Consider the following 17747-nt stretch of genomic DNA (forward strand, 5'->3'; position numbering starts at 1 on the left):
CGCGATGACTACCAGTTGCCATCTGTTCTGTGAAGCGGTCCAGTAGAGGCCATGAGATGAGGGAAAAATAGATGAACAAATAAGTACAGTGGATAATGCAACATTCTTTTGCAGCTACAGGAGGAAGCGAGTGAGTCTGTTGATATCACAACTCTGTGTGAGTCCACTCTCGGATCATCCTGCACTGACTCACAACATGAGCATCAGTTTGACCAATGGTTGGAAGCGAGTACGCACTGTCTACATTCAAACAGTCTATGGTTAAGGACAAGACAGCCCTCCACAGACCTTTGAGAATAGCTCGTAGATCATCAGGAGGTTTTTTCAGCTTCAGTGTTCATGATAATGTCACGCTAAGAAAAAAAGATAATCCTCCAGACCCACAGATATTCCCACTTGCCTCAGTGACATTTTGGAGGCTATCAACCACAATATGATCTCTTGCAAAATAGTTCACTCGCCTCTGTTGGATTAAAAAAAAAAGAAAGTGTTAACCCTCCCTTTAAGTAGACTTCTTAGTAGATGAAGCCAATGTTGTGCTGAAGTGGTGGTGGAAGGAAATCATTTTATAATATCAAAAGGTTTTTGTTTGTTTTTTCTTTGCAAGGGTGGACCTTTACTACTCTTCAGTTATGGCTTACTTTTGAATTCATATTCTGGCAAGTGCTTATTTTTAATGCTCCTTCACTACTATTATGCTACTGTCACTACAGAACAACTTTTTATCTAAAGCACTGATCTCACCTGTCAGAGTGAACCACTTTTAGCCTTGAACCAAAACTGTATGGCTCCTATTTTTCCATGTGGCAGTCATCGCTGACTAATTTGACTGGTCCAAATTATCCCAGATTGGGCTTGGGTAGACTCTAGCAGCACATGGTTATAGGCCATAGGTCTTCAACACGGGGTCCGCAACCCCCATGAGGTACGTGGAGGTACTGCAGAGGGGTTGCAAAATCTTCGGTTGATTAGACATTTTTTTAGACATGTGCGATCAAAGCACATGGACATGGGACATTAATCTCTACAAAATGGGATATATCACAGACCCAGGCGGTTGTGAACGCAGGCGCACTTGTGCCTGCACTTCTGCATCACTAAAAATTACAGTACACTATTTTTAGCGCAAAAGTACACTATACAGATCTTTTTTTTTTTTTTTTTTTTTTTTTTATTACCCACAATTTTAAATTTCTGTAAATACACATTGACATTAATCCAACATATTTTACTAAAGGGGAAAAAGGTTATCTTTCAGTTGGCACTCATTCAGCGATACAGGAGCTGTCTCAACAGCGCACTGTTTCACACAGAGTGCAGCAGTACACGAGACCTGTCAATCTAAGCTTCCTGTACACAGTAGGCCATGCCCCTATTGCTGCTGAGCTAATAACAAAGGTGCATGGTATATATAGGTATGTTTATGTCAAGTATGTTTATGATTACAGCAGTTGCACGGTCACTCTACTGTTGTACATATCTGAAATTAAAAAAAAACAAAAAAGATTATACGAACCTGTGTTATCCGAATACCAATGCAAAATTATAATAATGTGTATTTATAAAAAGCACAAATATAGAACACGTACTGTATGGTAGGTAGGGGGTCTCTACTTAATCTCTAATCTAATCTCTTCAAGGCCCCTGTTATAGGCTGGCGTACTGGTGATGACTACCAGGCCGATGACTAAAGCTTTCAAGTTAAAAACTGGACAAAACTTCTTCAGCAGTAGATCATTAGATGTATTATAGGCTGAAATATAGGCATATCCTAGCTGTCTAAATATTTTGGCATATTACTACTGAAGCCAGTGAAACAAGTGGGTGTTGAGCTGTGCGGGTGATGAGTATGACTCATGAAATCTTCTGAGTGGGCATACAGTATACGGGCATCCTAAATCCAGTGCAGACTGCATGAAAAGCAAGATTCTGCTTATAGGGCAGATTCTCACAGCTTTTTTTTTATAGAGAGATACAAACTGACATTCACTTTACTTTATTGCTAGCAGCTCTCCACTAATAACAGTTGCCTCTTAAATTAAGTTTTAGCGTCTTGCCTTTTTTGTTATAAAACTTGCTTGCGTACTGTTACAAGTTTTTGCTGTTACAAGTTTGTTCTTCATGTTTGAAACATTATTTAAATTTGTACATTTATTTATTCAAGAAAAAATACCATTCCCATATCTGTGAGTTATCCAAGTATGTAAACTCTTGTTTTCAGTATCTGGTGTGGCCCCTTTCTAAACAGTTCTCTGTAATTCTGTCCAGCTGCTTGGAGGAATTTGAGGCTACTTGGTACAGATTAGAACCACTTCTGAGATGTCAGTGAGTTTCTTCACAGGTGCTTCTACAACATTTCATCTTATGGCCAGGACTTCAAATTGGCCATTTCAAAACATTTATTTAGTTCTCATTTAACCATTTTCAGTAGGAGCACCTGTGTGCTTGGTATCATCGTCTTGCTGAAAAACACAGTTTTTCTGAAGATTCAGCTCACAGACAGATGCCCTGACATTTTCTTTTGACATAATTATGGTAATTCATTGGTGATCAATGGATCAGTCCTATATCTCATGAATGGGATGCTGGAGAATAGTGCTTTAGGTGTGAGTGTGAATGGTTGTTTGTCTCTGTGTTAGCCCTGCGATAGGCCCAGTGAGGATTAAGCGGTATGGAAGATGAGATGAGATGGGAATGTGTTCCACCCAGACAGAAACTATAAGACCCAACTTTTAGGCAACCCCTGCTTGAAAATGCCTCTGACTGTGCTACTCTATCACGATTGAGATGGTTGGGCTACTATTCAGATTGTCGGACTTTATGAAAGCTGCCTGTTGCACACCAAAACTATATTGAAGATGGCTTGTTTTTAAATCAAAAATAATTAGTCAAAAACAGGTAAGGTAATATCCAGCCATTAATGGCAATTAGTTGCACCAGTTTCTGGTTCCTACAGAAACGGCAAGTCCAGCAAGTTTCTGATGGCTTTTATCCACCCTATTTAAACCTTAACTTCCCACTAGTCTCTTAGAAATGAAGAAGCTACTTGGTGATTGTAAAAACATCTTCTCAAAGATCTCAAAAAAGTCCAGTTGCCTTTTTTAACCCTCTGAAGTCGAGGGACGCGCCGGTGTGTCCAAATCAAATGGTCAATTTAAGACAACGTAGCATGAAGACACACAATCACTGAATCTGTTTAAACTTTTGTAGAAAGTGCTAACTTCAAGCTAGATACCAGTTTTTAAATTGTGTTGACAGGCAGAGTAAAACTAGACTTATTATAAATACACACTTTTTCCTGAATACTGCCATCATGTTGGTGTGCGCCTGGTGCACTGGAGAAAAGGTGAAAGCAAAATGCTAGTAAGCATAGATTGCTAGTCAGCTTCAAATGCTCAAAAACAAAACAACAACAACAACAACAAACATAGTAAATGATGTGTCAATGGTTGCTAAGGACAGTTTTGTAAATGGCTGTAAATAGCTGCACAAAAACATGTGATGAATTTCCTGCATTTTAATGGAAGTAGTTATAAATAGCTTTATTGTTTGCTTAATTTGTCCATAAGCTTTTGAAATTTACACTTAAGATTTGTGTCCAGTTGTAAAAATGGTTCATTAAACATGAATATCACGGAGAAAAATCTAATCTTTTATGGTTTCAGTGTGATTTTAGGCCCAGCATGTTACAGTACAGTTTGTCAAAATGAAATGTTGAATGTTGGACAGAATGATACCAAACAAGGCAATGTCAACCATTTTTAAGATGATATATAAAGGTAAAACCAAAAGCAGTCAAAAACTACCAATTATACTCTGGACTCCAGAGGGTTGAACACCTTTTGGATTCCCATGACTTGGATGACTGAGAACCTTTACAGACAATTAGTCAAAAAACTGTTTGTCAAGAATGTAAAAGAGATACATGCCTTCCAATCAGCATGAGTTAGCTGCATGGTCACAGTCAATGGACCACTGTAATCAGACAGTTTTATGCTATCTTATTTCTAACCTAGATCCTACCTAGGGTGCTTTGGTGAGGTACATCCATTGTTATGCCGTTTCTGTCTTTACAACAAGTCCCCTCAGATCAGCATCCACTGAGGTAGCTTGTGATTTGTAAATATTCCTACGAACTAGCTGCCCATGTGTTGTATTATTCATCGGCCGGTTAACAGCACGGGCTGTTTCAGTGTAATCCTAAGGCGCCTTCAAAAAGATTTGATAAGCTCAGTTTCAAACAAAAATGTGGACAAACTGATTTAATAGGTGTTTACTCGACCGCTGCATCTTAACAGAGTTTGCTCTCAAATCACACATACACACACACACACACACACACACACACACACACACACACACACACACAGACAGACTCTCACTCATGTCCATTCGCAGCCTGGCAGACCTCACTGCTTAACTGGGCCTGTAAATCATTCACACACCATCAATGGAGAAACATTTGTCACCTCCAACGCCCGTCTGACTCAGCATCTCTTTAACTGTCCTCAAGGAGCGAGGCACGTCGGGACACGTGGGAAGAGCCGTCGAGGAGGTCAAGGGGTGAATTTTAAAAGGGGGTGATCAAACTACCAATCCTGCAGCTTGCCAGATGGGATCTTACGTGACAAGATGTATTATTGAGCTAAGAGAGCTTGAACCATTTTTTTTTTAAGCCACTGATTTCGAGTATTCACACCCTTGAAAGCTACACAGCATTTTCTGATTTAAGAGGACAGCGATCATTGCAAAGTTAATTATATACGCGCTGGTCTTAGGTAGATTGCCCAAATTAACCACACGCAGTCTCAAAAAACCACAAGAGCCACTGCTGTGGAATCCCGTGAGGCTGATATCTCCGAGCATGCTGGTATGCTGGTTTGTAATAAAAAATAAGCAATGAAGTGGAAAATTGCCACGTGTAAATAAAAGTCGGGCCATGTAATGAAGCTTGATGAAAGGTTTAAAACAATAAAAAACTGCCACATGCCACTGTGTTTATGGATCCTCCATGAAAAGTAGCTCCGCAGACAGCATAGGATTAAACCATTGATCACCGCGTTAGCCTACACGTTCCCGTTAGCCCTGCCTTTTATTTTATTGCAGTGGAATTTTTCATCAGTTTCCGAGGCCGTCTATCAAAACAATTAGGCACACAGAAACCTAGCGATGCTCCCAAAAAAAAAGAAAAAAAAAGAAAAGATAGACAACTCAAACTTGTGTCTGAAAGAAATGCTGTCTCGCAGGAGACTGGACTGAAATTGAACACTTAAAGAGGCATCTGAAGCATTAAACTGAAAGCAAATGGCAGTTTCTGCGTGCTTCACATTTCAACCCATGCAAAAGTTGCAGAGAGGTTTAATGGTACAACTAAATGATCGCTTCTGGAGAACATTAAACAGAACATTATCGATCTAGCCGTTGAGGAATTATTCATCGCCACTTAGAGCGGCAGAAACAACTGTTTAAACGTTGAATATGGAAATGGCACAGGGTCACGGCGGAGGCAGAAGTGGGACGCTTTAAATAAGTTACATTTTGGTTTTATTACAATCAATAATGCATTCAAGCAGAAGTAGTTTGCAGCATTACCTTCTTTTATTTTGCTGTTGTTGTTGTTGCAGTCCACCGCCTCTCTTTTTAGGCATGTGGTTTCTTAGCTCACTTCTTAGCACTGGTCCACTGCCATCGTGTGGCTTCTGACTGAGAGGTCACACTCATCCACACCCCCTCATTCTGCCCTCCCCTCCCTCACAATGCTCCATGTTGTTTATCTAGGTTGTTCAGTCTCCCCCCGCACACTCCTCCGGCCTGACTGTCAGCAGCCTCACCAACAACCAGGGTGGGATGTCTCTAATTAAACACTGGTAATGATAAGAGTGTAAAAGAAGGAGGAGAGGAGGGTGGGGGGACACACTCATTACACTCGGAACAGATGCTCTCCCCAATCCCTGCCAGCCTGCCTCGATGCCCACAATATGAATACATACCTATAGATCACTGCATCTCTCTCTCTATCTCCTGTTTTTGGGCTTTAGCAATCAATGCCAAGGCTTGCCCACGCTCGACTGCCGCATGTCAGTTTTTCCTCTCTCTCGCTCCTATTGACACGTTTTCAAGGTTTTGTATCAAAACCTGTCTGTCTTTTCTCTCACGCTGCGCCTCTCACACATTATTATTCCACATCATAGTCAATACCACCCCACACTTGGCACACGCTTCTTCTTTTTTAAAAAAAAAAAAAAAAGTCACACCCACATTGTGTTCTGGAACATATTCAAATGAGAGCTGGTGTAAACTGAAGCAGCATCCTTCAAAAAGGGCAGAATGTACGCTGCCTTTATTTAATTTCTGGAGTGAATGACGCTTCATTTTAGACGGAGACATATCTTAGCGCGCTGCGGTTGATGACAGTATCGCTAATGTGCGAATAAGCGGCGTTCATCTTTGAGTTGTTTGCGTTCACACTGGAAAAGTGACAGACGTCGGACAAGGCGGTATGGGCGCTTTACTAAAAATGGACGGCTTTTGAGCGCGCTGTCATTGTATGCCGTGCTCGCACAATGCAGTGCACAAAGGAGCTGGAGGGAGCTTCTCACAGCCGGAGAAAATTAACAATCTGTCAATGGTGGTGAGAGACAAAAACGCTTCCTTGTCATGGGCGTCCACTTATTGCGCAGACTGCGCAAAAAGATACAAACATGGTATAGTGTGATTAATATGCAGTGCATATTGGTAAAATGATACAATCAGTTAAAGTAGCTTTCCAGCACAGTCTTGTCATCATCTCCTGAGTTGTAAATCCTCATGGTTAGCATCTGAGCTTAAATTTATAGCTTAATATTGTCATCAAGGGACCAAGGCCCGCGCTGGCCCCTGCCATCAATCTGATGGGCTTCAGGTAATGGCCAAGTTGCATATTGTCACAATTCCAATACATTATTTACTATGAGGCATTAAAAAGTAATGTGTATTAATAAACAGGGCCCAAGGCCAGAGGGCACAGCCACGTTCAAGCCAGCCGTATTTCTCCTTGCTTTCATCAAGGAGACACCTTGTAATTAATGTGCGGCCAAACCAACACTCAAGGGCTTTTTGTTTTGCCAGAGCTCCCTCTGTGAATCATTAAGTGTGTCACTGCAAATATATTTAGGTGTTGCTTGAGTATACAGTTAGATTTTAAGTTTAATCAGTTCTTGGCCCTGTGTTTTTTTTTTTTTTTCTAGCATACTGTCCTATATATCCTACCACTATCTTGGGTTGGTTGAAATGTGTGGACTCTCATCCCTCTGAAAAGTACTCTCTCCTGTTTATGCTTGACATGAAACTTCATCATGACCAGAGTATAGAGATTCAACGCGAATGCATTTCCCACTGCAAAAAGCCCATCGGCAATTACACAAACTCCGTCGACGTGAAGCCTTCCAAGCCAATTAAAGACTGTAACAAATACTCTGACAATTCAGTCTTCGGTATCACAGCTGCAGGTGTCCACAGGCTACTCCTGACATTACCTCGGCTGCATTCAATTATGTCCCAGAAATTGAAATTTTAGTAATACCTAAACTCTCTGTTAATTGCATTGGATACACGGTTTGAATATTGATATTCTGGAAATGCCAGTGGATGGGCTCCATCTTTCCGCATCCACAGAGCTCCGTTGGAAATCCTAAAGCTTCATTTACCATTTTGTTTGCTGCCACAAACATGCAAATCTTGATGAACGCTGAAGGAAAGTATTTAAATTATATCTTGAATATTTCACTGCGATGTACTAGGCATCATATCATATCAACCCGTGAGTTAAATGTGTGGCATCCACATACACGCACGCATCAGACAGAAATCAGACGTTTAAGATACTTCTTTGGGCGAGAACCGTCTCTTTTTCTGGACTCTCCATCCTCTAAATCACTCACCTCAGGATAATTCCCCAGCTTCTCATCCTTTTTGTTTCCTGGATCGGTATCAGAGTAATGAAATAGACCATGTCAAACATCGTTGGCTTTCACCACCCCTTTCATTACATTTGAATTTCACTACTGACAAATTGCTTTTGAATCCACACATTAATATGAATCAGAGCAAATTAGAAACAAACATGCGGTTTGAGTTATTCACCATTTACTGTGACTAATCAGGTTTAAATATAATTCTCTAGTTTGAAACAGAACTAAATTAATTGAAAATGGATCTAGCGATGAGATTAATATGATGAAAAAAATTATTGGAATTTATGCTTTTGCCTTTTGGATATATTTCACACCTACTGTCTGATGGCAACATACAAACATCTGTCATTAAAATTAGGTGGTGGAGTAAGTGAAGCAAACTGATAAGCAGATGCCTTTTTTTTCCCTTCAAAAAAACAAACATCTGCGTCCTCGTTACCCTCCGCTTTATGTCATTTTTATGCCGGGCAAGTGCTTTAAGTGCTCCCGCATCTGCTACAGTTTATATAAGATGCAGCTGGATCATCTGCCGAGGGTGAACCTCCTCCGTGGCTCAGTTAAGTCGTCTCATCATTGATTCATGCTCTTGGGGAAAACAGACAAATTGTTTCCCTGGCTTTTGAAAGAGGAACCTTATGTGTCTTTCCACATGGAGAGGGGGGAGGCAGGCCAAAGCCAGAGCTCACAGCCACGCCGTCTCTCGAAAATCAAGTGTGCTCACTTAGAAATTACGGGATCGTTCTCGGTGACGCAATATAATTGTGTCTGTGTACGGAAACAAAACACAGGCACGTGTTGTGTGCTTCTGGTTTGTCGGATTTTCCTCGGGCGATTTGTTTAGTCAGACAAACACAAGAGGAAAACAGCGTGAACACAAAAACAAACATACACACGGAAACAAAGAGTGGTAGTATTTATTATTGTATTACAAAAGCTGAGAGGATAGAAAGACAGAAGGAAAAAAGACTTAAAATACACCACTCATAGTCATAATCTCTTACCATAGATATTGCACATGTGTATACTAATACTTGAGATAACCCATATATATATACAGTATATACAACCACCACAGATATATAGCTACTGCAGATGATTTACATTTATATAAACAAATGCTAAGAGACTGCACATGTGTATGTATATGAATACCACAAATATAACAAATGTGTATATATCATAGACTGTAAATAAAGATGGACTACAGAACGGCTCCACAAAAGTGAAGCCAAAGCAAGCAGAGCTCCCCCTGGTGTCTGGCTGCAGTATAGGTCATAAGCTCCACCCCCTCCATGTTAGTTTATAAGAACTAAATTAAAACATGGAAGTACAAGTGAAATTAAAGCTTTTCACAAATGTTTTTTTGTCATTTTAGGTAGTTAATTAAATACTGATGCATGTTCAAATTTCCTGGTATTTTTCGTTTTAGTTAGTTATTTATATCTGAAACTGTTATTTATATATACAGGACATTGTCTCATGATGACTACCAGTTGCCACGCAAACTACTCTGTAATGTGGTGCTGTATTACAGTGAGAGTAGCAAAAGATAAATAAAGTACAGTGTATAGTTCAACATTTTTGTATTTGGTTCGAGGTAGAGAACATCAAAGTATTCATCAAACGAAAATACGGGTGAGTGTGGCGGATGTGGGTGGGTCATCGTTAACGCTGCTCCGTGTGGTCCACTCTCAGACCGTAGTGCGCAGACTCTGGCTCTAAACTCGCAAGATGATGCTGCCGGTATCCCCAAGAAAATAGCATCAGTTTGGCCAATGCAAGGGAGTGGAGATGCATTGTCCATATTTATATACAGTCTATGCCATATGACTGTATATAAATATGTCGTTGTATATATAGCTTGTATACTCTATGATGTAAACAAATATACACACAACTCGGATATTGCACATAAAATCTATCAATCTTTCATCTTCTCACCATCTGTGATGTTCACGTAAGCAGTGCTTGCAAAACACGCCTCACCTCACTTGTGACAATACATTTTTCTTCCGAGCAATTTCAAGTGCTGCCGCCAGCGCTGTCACTTGTGATTGGTTAAGCAACTATGTCATCACATCTGTAGAACGACGAGGGTAATAAATCCAAATCATGACAAAACCCGTTTACCAGTAACGTTTGTGGAAAGGGGTCGGATCAAAAGCGGAGAATTTGGAAGTGAAAACAGGCATAGTTTGTAACGTTTGTGGAAAGGAGTCAGATCAAAAGCTTAGAACTGGGAAGTGAAAACAGGCATAGTTTATATGCTTCTCTGCTCTGCCTTTTACCCTGTGCCTGCATGAAATATCCAAAATAAACATTTGTTCATAACCATGGAGGAACATTGCCAGCATGTATTTATCAATCTGACCTTAAATATTTTCTATCTTTTTTCTTTAACCCAGCTTTCAGGCTTCTTCAAGGTCCCTTAGGAATACAGAGTTCTAAGCTGTATGCCGAGGCATTATGAAAGAGGCAAAGTGAAATCTGTCAAAAACTGGCTTTCAGTTGGAGTTGAATTCACACAGAGAGTGAAGAAGCGACAGCTGAGGTTGCAGAGGTTATCCACGGGGTTGGGTTCCTGTGGAGCTGCTGGCTGGTGATGCGTAGCTGCAGTGGCAGTGCAGGTGAGAGCGTCTGGGTGCTCTGTGAAGTGTGACACACCGTGCTCCCACGGCGATGCAGGAGAGATAGAACGGGGGAGGGTGGGGGTTGAGGATGGAGAAGCATCACCTTCTGGCTTGTCACAGGCTGCTGCACTGCTGCGCACAGTCAGCATCAGGGTCTCTTCATGTATGGGCCATTTATGGAGTTCAAGTATTTAATCTATGAATAATTCATTACTTAGGCTTGTCAGTATGTTAGTACGTCTGCACGCAGCTGCTGAAACATGCACAAGAGATTTTTGAATCTAAAACAGAGCACAGAAACTTTTAATACAGAGGCGAAACTGTGTTTTCTATATTCATCTATGTTGAAGTGCATTGCATCATCGTGTTGCAATGTCCCTCTTGTGGTTAACAGTTAGCGAAAAAAAAGCAACAGCTCCCGCACAACCTCCTGGATGAGACTTGCTTGTGACAGTGAGCCGAGGTCCCCAGTGGCTTCCTGTCCACTGATGTGTTTGCCACAAGTATCATGAGTAACAGCACTCAATTTCCATGTTTTGACATAAGAGGGGGCATTTGATAAATAGTTGGAGAACCTGAGCACACAAATGAGGCATAAATAATGCATAAATTAAGTGCCATTTTATGGAGAGATGTCAGTGCATTTCTCCAATAACGCGAAGATTAATGGGATGACTGTGGAGGGAGAAATACTGCGTAGGAGAGCGAACAGAAAGATCAAGGGATGAGTCCTCACTCTGACTGTTTTCAATCAATATACCCGTGTATTTACAGAGTCTAGATGGATGATGCAAGCAAAGCAAACCTCGACTGAAGTTTCTGGGAGGAAGAAAAAGTGGTCACGCGATGACGGCTTACTCTCTTCCTCACCAGTAATACTAGATTCTTTTGAGGGTTTGGGGCCTGATTAGCTGTGGCGCTTTTTTAGAACTGACGTGTTGTCTCACATAGCTTCATTTCTGTTAAATGCTGCACTTTAACACTCTGCAAAGACTAAAGTTGGTGACATATTTCAAATTGGCATGGACCAAAGTTCCTGTACATGGCAACTGTTTTTGCCTTGCTTTGATTTTCATGTGAAAAACACAATGGGAGACTGTACCAGTTGAGTAAAATGATCAATTCCAGGGGACGAACAGGCCTAAAAAGAGTTCTAGATTCTCAGCAGCTGTTACAACATTTAATGACTCTATACAGTCACTGTTCCGTGCCTCAGTTGTTCTCCTTCAGCAATACATCTCAACGGCCCAAATAGTGGATTCCCAAATGTATCAACCTTGCTCTACTGCAGGCTAAAAGAAGTAAAGTTATTTACTGGTGGAAAACTGAGGCACCTACAAGTGGTGCATGGATCAAGAATACAGCACAAATCATGTCAACGGAGAGAATAATTTCATACTGAATAGTAAAAACAAAAAGCTGAAGTAACTCAAGGAAATCTTTTATCGATACATTTACATAGGCAAATATTGGAGAGCCAACGCAAGAGGAAAATCCTGACTAGGTGAACCAAAACTAAAAATTCAAAGGGATGAACCTCAGCAAGGAGAGAGGACATGTTTTGGGGTATGATAGTACCTTGCACTGGTGAGTGAATATGAATGTGCTTGTGTGAATGAATGGGTAGATGTGTCGCTGTAGCTCTAAAGCACTTTGATAGGCAGAAAAGCATTATATTATCCAATACAATCACAAATTTATTCCCATGTTGGCGACATCAAACATTAGTATTAGATTCCTTTCTGAATGTGGTCCTTGTCAGAGTTTAGATACAATGAATAGAAATAGAAAATCGAATAACTGATGGGAACATGTCCTCCTCCTCCTCCACACTAGGTGGCGAAATGTGTCTTTTCAGTTGGATAATACCATGTTAATTCAGCCCCTTTTCTGATTGACCCATTATGTCATATAATAAACAACATGTGACAGACCAGCATTTCAAACAACAACCAGATGGATAGTCCAACTTTTTCAATCGCGTATGTAATGTGTGCGCTACTTTTGGTGCAGATAAGATGTAGGCTATCCCTCAATTTACCTTCTTCTTCCGCAACCAACTTTCTTAGATGGTTTTCACGCCAGCGCAGTGGTTGTGGAGCATGCGCACGTGCATTATCCTGTTGTAGTCCAATTAAGCGTATACATGCCAGAGAAAACCGAATTCCAATCGCATTATCTGGGAGTCTTAAAGAGTACTCACAATTTAGTCGGAGGAACCTGTTTACATGCAGAAAGACAGGCAATCATTCACACCTATGGCCAATTTAAATTCATCAATAAACCTAACAAGCACGTCTTTGGATGGTGGTAGGAAGCTAGAGTTTCTGGAGAGAACCCATGTAGACACAAGTAGAACATGCAAACTCCACAGAGAATGACCCCAATCAGCCGGTGGATTCAAACCCAGAACACTTTTGCTGTGAGGCATCAGAGCTGCTAACCCAATTGTAATAATACAAAGATCAATGTAGAATAGTGACAGACAATTGTTTAATCATTCCACATAACAAAGGGATCATTGCTGGACTAAAGGGTCTTTTTGGTTCCAAAAGCGTCTATGGCTTTGGGCATGGTTCTCATAATAAAATCATCATTTGTTTGCTTTCTCCCATGACACAAACGCCTCCTTCCTGAAGCTACGGCCCTTTGTGTGTCAGTAGTTAGGTATCATTTCTTTTCTGACACAGAGACTGGAGATGCATGTCCGCGCGACTCTAAAGGTGGCGAAACTGTCACTCATGCTAATGCCAGCAGACAGCTATGTGTGCGTCTCTTAGCCATTTCCTGTGTGCTGGGGCACTCAGACATCGGCAGCTGTCCACTTCAGTTTCTGTCCCGGGAGCTCAGAGAGGACCTGACACTGTGCCTCCCTGACACAAAAACCTCCTGCACCTCCTGGTTCGTTATCTGGCCCAAGGACCAGAGGTATGAAGAGATTCCACCAGTGGAAGGTCATGCAGGATACCCCCATCATCACTCAGGGCTGATCTAATGTTCACTGTGGCATAACTGATGACTGATGTAATTGACATTGCATAACTAATCATACATATTCCACAGAGCCTGATGATAGTTTCCCAGCAGACGAGCTAAAGACTTTAGAAAGTCTGAACACCGGAAAAGGTGACCCGCAGCTCATCTAATCTAAATAAGGGGAAATGACACTTAAAATTCATGGGGACAATCTCTTCAGTCTTGTTCAGTTGGAGTTCTTTCTAATTCTCCAAGGAGAGCGAGGGTGATGGCAAATTGAAAATAATTGCGGCGATTATGGCAACATCTGTAATGTTTGATCAAAGTAGGTCAAGGGCAAATATCATGGTTGGAGGGAAACTATCACTGGCACCGCTGCCATCTTTCCCCATTTAGTTTCCTCTCATTAGAATGTCTAAGCATATTTCAAGCTGTCATAAGTGTGGAAACCAATATGTGACCAGGGTTTATCCTTTGAGGGGAAAAGGACATTAAAAGTAGTCACGCCATGTGTTTGTGTTGTTGCCTTGCAGTGTTAGTGTTAGGGTCTGCTGGTATTACAGTAGGTATTTTGTGTTTTATGTTGCTGTTTCTTCATACTTAACCCTCAGGCAACTTTAGGGACATTTTTGCCTATTTGGGCAAAATTCTCCTCTTCATTTGGCTGCCATTTTGGCAGGAACTCTAGTTTCCTCTGACCTCCAAAGACATGCTCGTTAGGCTAATTGGTGACTCTATGTGTGAGTGTGTGTGCGGATGATTGTTTGTCTCTGTGTCCGACTGGCGACCTGTCCAGGGTGTACCCCGACTCTCGCCCGATGTCAGCTGGGATAGGCTCCAGCAACCCCCGCAACCCTCATGTAACCTTAGTGGACAAAAACACCCATGTCCAAAAAATGCTATAAAAACTTAAATGAAAAACTGCATGGATCTCTTAAACCACTTCAGCACTATATATATTTGAATACGCGTACACAGACACACACACCTCACAATAGCCTGTTAAGCTCAATAACGCAAGCACAAAAACTAATGAAATAACCAACTTTTAATGCATAGGCCCTATCATGGGAAAATGGCTGATTTTAGTGCTGAACACTGAAAATGACAAATTTGACAATTACTGACCATATTGCAGAATGAATGATTTTATTGTGCCATGGTCGAGAGATCCAAAAAGTTTTAATGAAAGTTATAATGAAAGTAGTTATAATGTAAGTCAATGGGACATTTTTGTTCGCTAAGGTTACAAAAGGGCAGTAGATTTTAAATCTGACGCTACGCAAAAACTAATAACGCAATCAAGTTAATATTTTAGGTAATCTTGGTCATACCCAAGACTGATCCGAATAAAATGCCCCTGCCACCCAACATTAATTTTATTTTTCATGTTTCAGTGACTTCAATTAATCAAACTGGCATTTAAAGGGTTAAAGTTCCTCAAAATGATTGAATATTTGGTAGTTTTGTAAAGTGCTGAAGTGGTTTAAGAGATTTCTGCAGGAAAATAACAGGAAAAAAAATCTGTTAAGTTTTTATAGCAGTTTTTGGACATGGACGTTTTTGTCTGCTAAGGTTACAAGAGGGTAGTAAATTAAAAAGATGCCTGAGGGTTATCAATATTCAGCTTACCGAGTGACCTGCCAACAAACTGGGTGGCTGCTTGCATGTTTATTAAACAGGAAAAGTTGTTCTCCTTGCATGGCAAGGAAAGAAGAAAAATATAAGCAGGAGCCACAGTGTTTTTCTGGCATGGACTACTGACATGTAGTACATGTAGTGTGCAAAATACAGTGTATTTCAAACATTAGGGCTGTTAAATAGCGCATTCCCGCAGATTAATCCATCATGATGATTAATCTGATTAAAAATATTAACTTGATGAACCTGTCTGCACCGCAGGATGGCTCTCAACGTCTCTAGCGCATGTCGGGCAGTTTGTCCAAGAAGAGTTACCATCGCACATGTGCAAATTGTCAGTCGATCTTGTAGTGACATCCGGCAGTAATCTGCTTTAATGCTTTAATTTTGACTCCCCTCATTGTAGTAGGTGTTAAATGAAAAACTGCATGATCAATGCAGTTGCACAAAGAGGTTGAGTGGATTCGTTGTGTCATTCATTGACATTGAATGAACAGGGAAGACTGTGGAGGATTTTGTGTGCAATGTGGCATGCGAGCCGAGCACTGTACATGCGTTATCTGGTTTTTCTTTTATGTGTGGGTTTGTTGGCTGTAGCTGCTATTTAAATTTACACTGTACATACCTGTGTTGGCTGTCTTCTTCTCCTCTCCTACCCTTCCTTCCTTATCTTCTGTCGCAGACGGGTCTCCCACATGAGCTGGGTTCTGGTCAGCATTTCTTCCTGCTGATGGCTGATGGACGGGTAGTCAAAAATTACCATCACTAAACAAAGAAAGCTAGACACACTGTGTATAGGTGCAGTGAGTGATAAGTGACCACGATGTTACAGAATGTTGCATCGTCTCAGTTCATATATAGTGTCAATGACAATCCGAATTGTCTCAAGATGTTTTACAGAACCCAGAAGCCGGATTTCCATACACGGCCTACTTCCACACCGCCCCGCACCGCCCACTTTAAATCGCTATTTCCATTGCTATGAGGTGGGCGGAACTAGGCCAAAGGGATGCTTTTCTGAGTACTTTTAGTACCTCCTCTGTGGTTGGTCCAAAGTTGGTGAATCAGGGCCGAAAATGTGACGTAGAACGCTGCTTACTACTGATTGGTCAGAAAAAAAATCAGCGCCAGGTACAAAGCCAGATGTTTTGACTAGACTATTGACTAGTAGTAAGCTGCTCACTTTCAACTTTCTGCTCTTGTGTCGGTACATGTTTTTAAATGATGACAAGAAAAGTAATGGCGTTCTGGACCAACCTGGAGGTGAGTATACAGCGGGAATTGGACGGGACCTCTCGGAACGACAAGGTTTTCCAGCGGATCGCGGCTGAGATGGCCAAACTTGGCTTTATCAGGACGGTAAAACAAATGAAGGAGAAACTTTAAAAAAATGAAGGCCAATTATCGGGCTGCCAGGGGGCACAACAATATGAGTGGTGCTGATCGAAAGGTATGAGGAAGCGATATACGCCCACAGAACAGGGAGCGCCAGTAGGGAAGCTTGTCTTGAATCCCTCTAAGTTTTTATCTTTTATTACGTTCATTGTGTTCTGATTTAAAGCTCATAACTGCATAACGGTTGTTTTCTTTCGTTCACTGGTTGTTGGACTATAACTTTACTGTGTAACCCGCTGTTACTAAAGCCTCCTAAGCAATGGAAAAGGTAGTTAAAAAAAACGGGGGAGGTGTGAGGTGGTGAGGAGTGGGGTGGTGTGGAGGTAGGGCGTGTATGGAAATCCAGTTTATGGTAACAGTAGGAACAGTAGGAAAAGGTCTCTTTTAACACTTAGGGCGACATATAAATAGAGTTATAGGAAGTATTTTTATCATCTACCACAGTTGTTTTCTGTTTAGCTCTAAAAAGGCCCAGCCTCAAGCAGCTCTTAGACTACTTAAACTTTATTAGACTGATGGGTTTCATCCTCTATCAGATTCCTCAAGAAGCACATTGCAAACAGAATTTTAAACATATGAAGTATAAAAAAACACAAAAATAAAAAACAGTCATAAACAATACATACACCGATCAGGCATAACATTATGACCACTGACAGGAGAAGGTAATAACATTGACCATTTTGGGACAATACAGCGTTCTGTTGGGAAACTTTTGGACCTGGCATTCATGTGGATGTAGCACCCACCTAAAAACAAATGAAAACACAAGTAAAAATGGTTTAGGAACAACTCAAAACACATGAGAAACAGTACAAGGTGTTGACCTGGCCTCCAAATTCACTAGATCAAACTGATCAAGTATCTGTCTGATGATCCACTAACAACATTCTGTTATCAGACACCACAGGACACCCTCAGGTGACCCCATGTTTATTCTCTGATGAGTCACAACTGGTTTGGAGGCACAAGGGAGACCTACACAATATTGTCATAATGTTTGGCAGGATCATGTATATTAAGCATACACATATACAAGCCAATATGGAAGCTGCAAAGTATGGTTAAGAATATGGTGACGTATCTTTAGGCTAACCTGTGATGAAAAATAATAATAAATAAATAAGTCCTCGTTCATACCCCAAATTCACGA

Source organism: Mugil cephalus, chromosome 19, assembly GCF_022458985.1.
Source record: "Mugil cephalus isolate CIBA_MC_2020 chromosome 19, CIBA_Mcephalus_1.1, whole genome shotgun sequence".
Classification (NCBI taxonomy): Eukaryota; Metazoa; Chordata; class Actinopteri; order Mugiliformes; family Mugilidae; genus Mugil; species Mugil cephalus.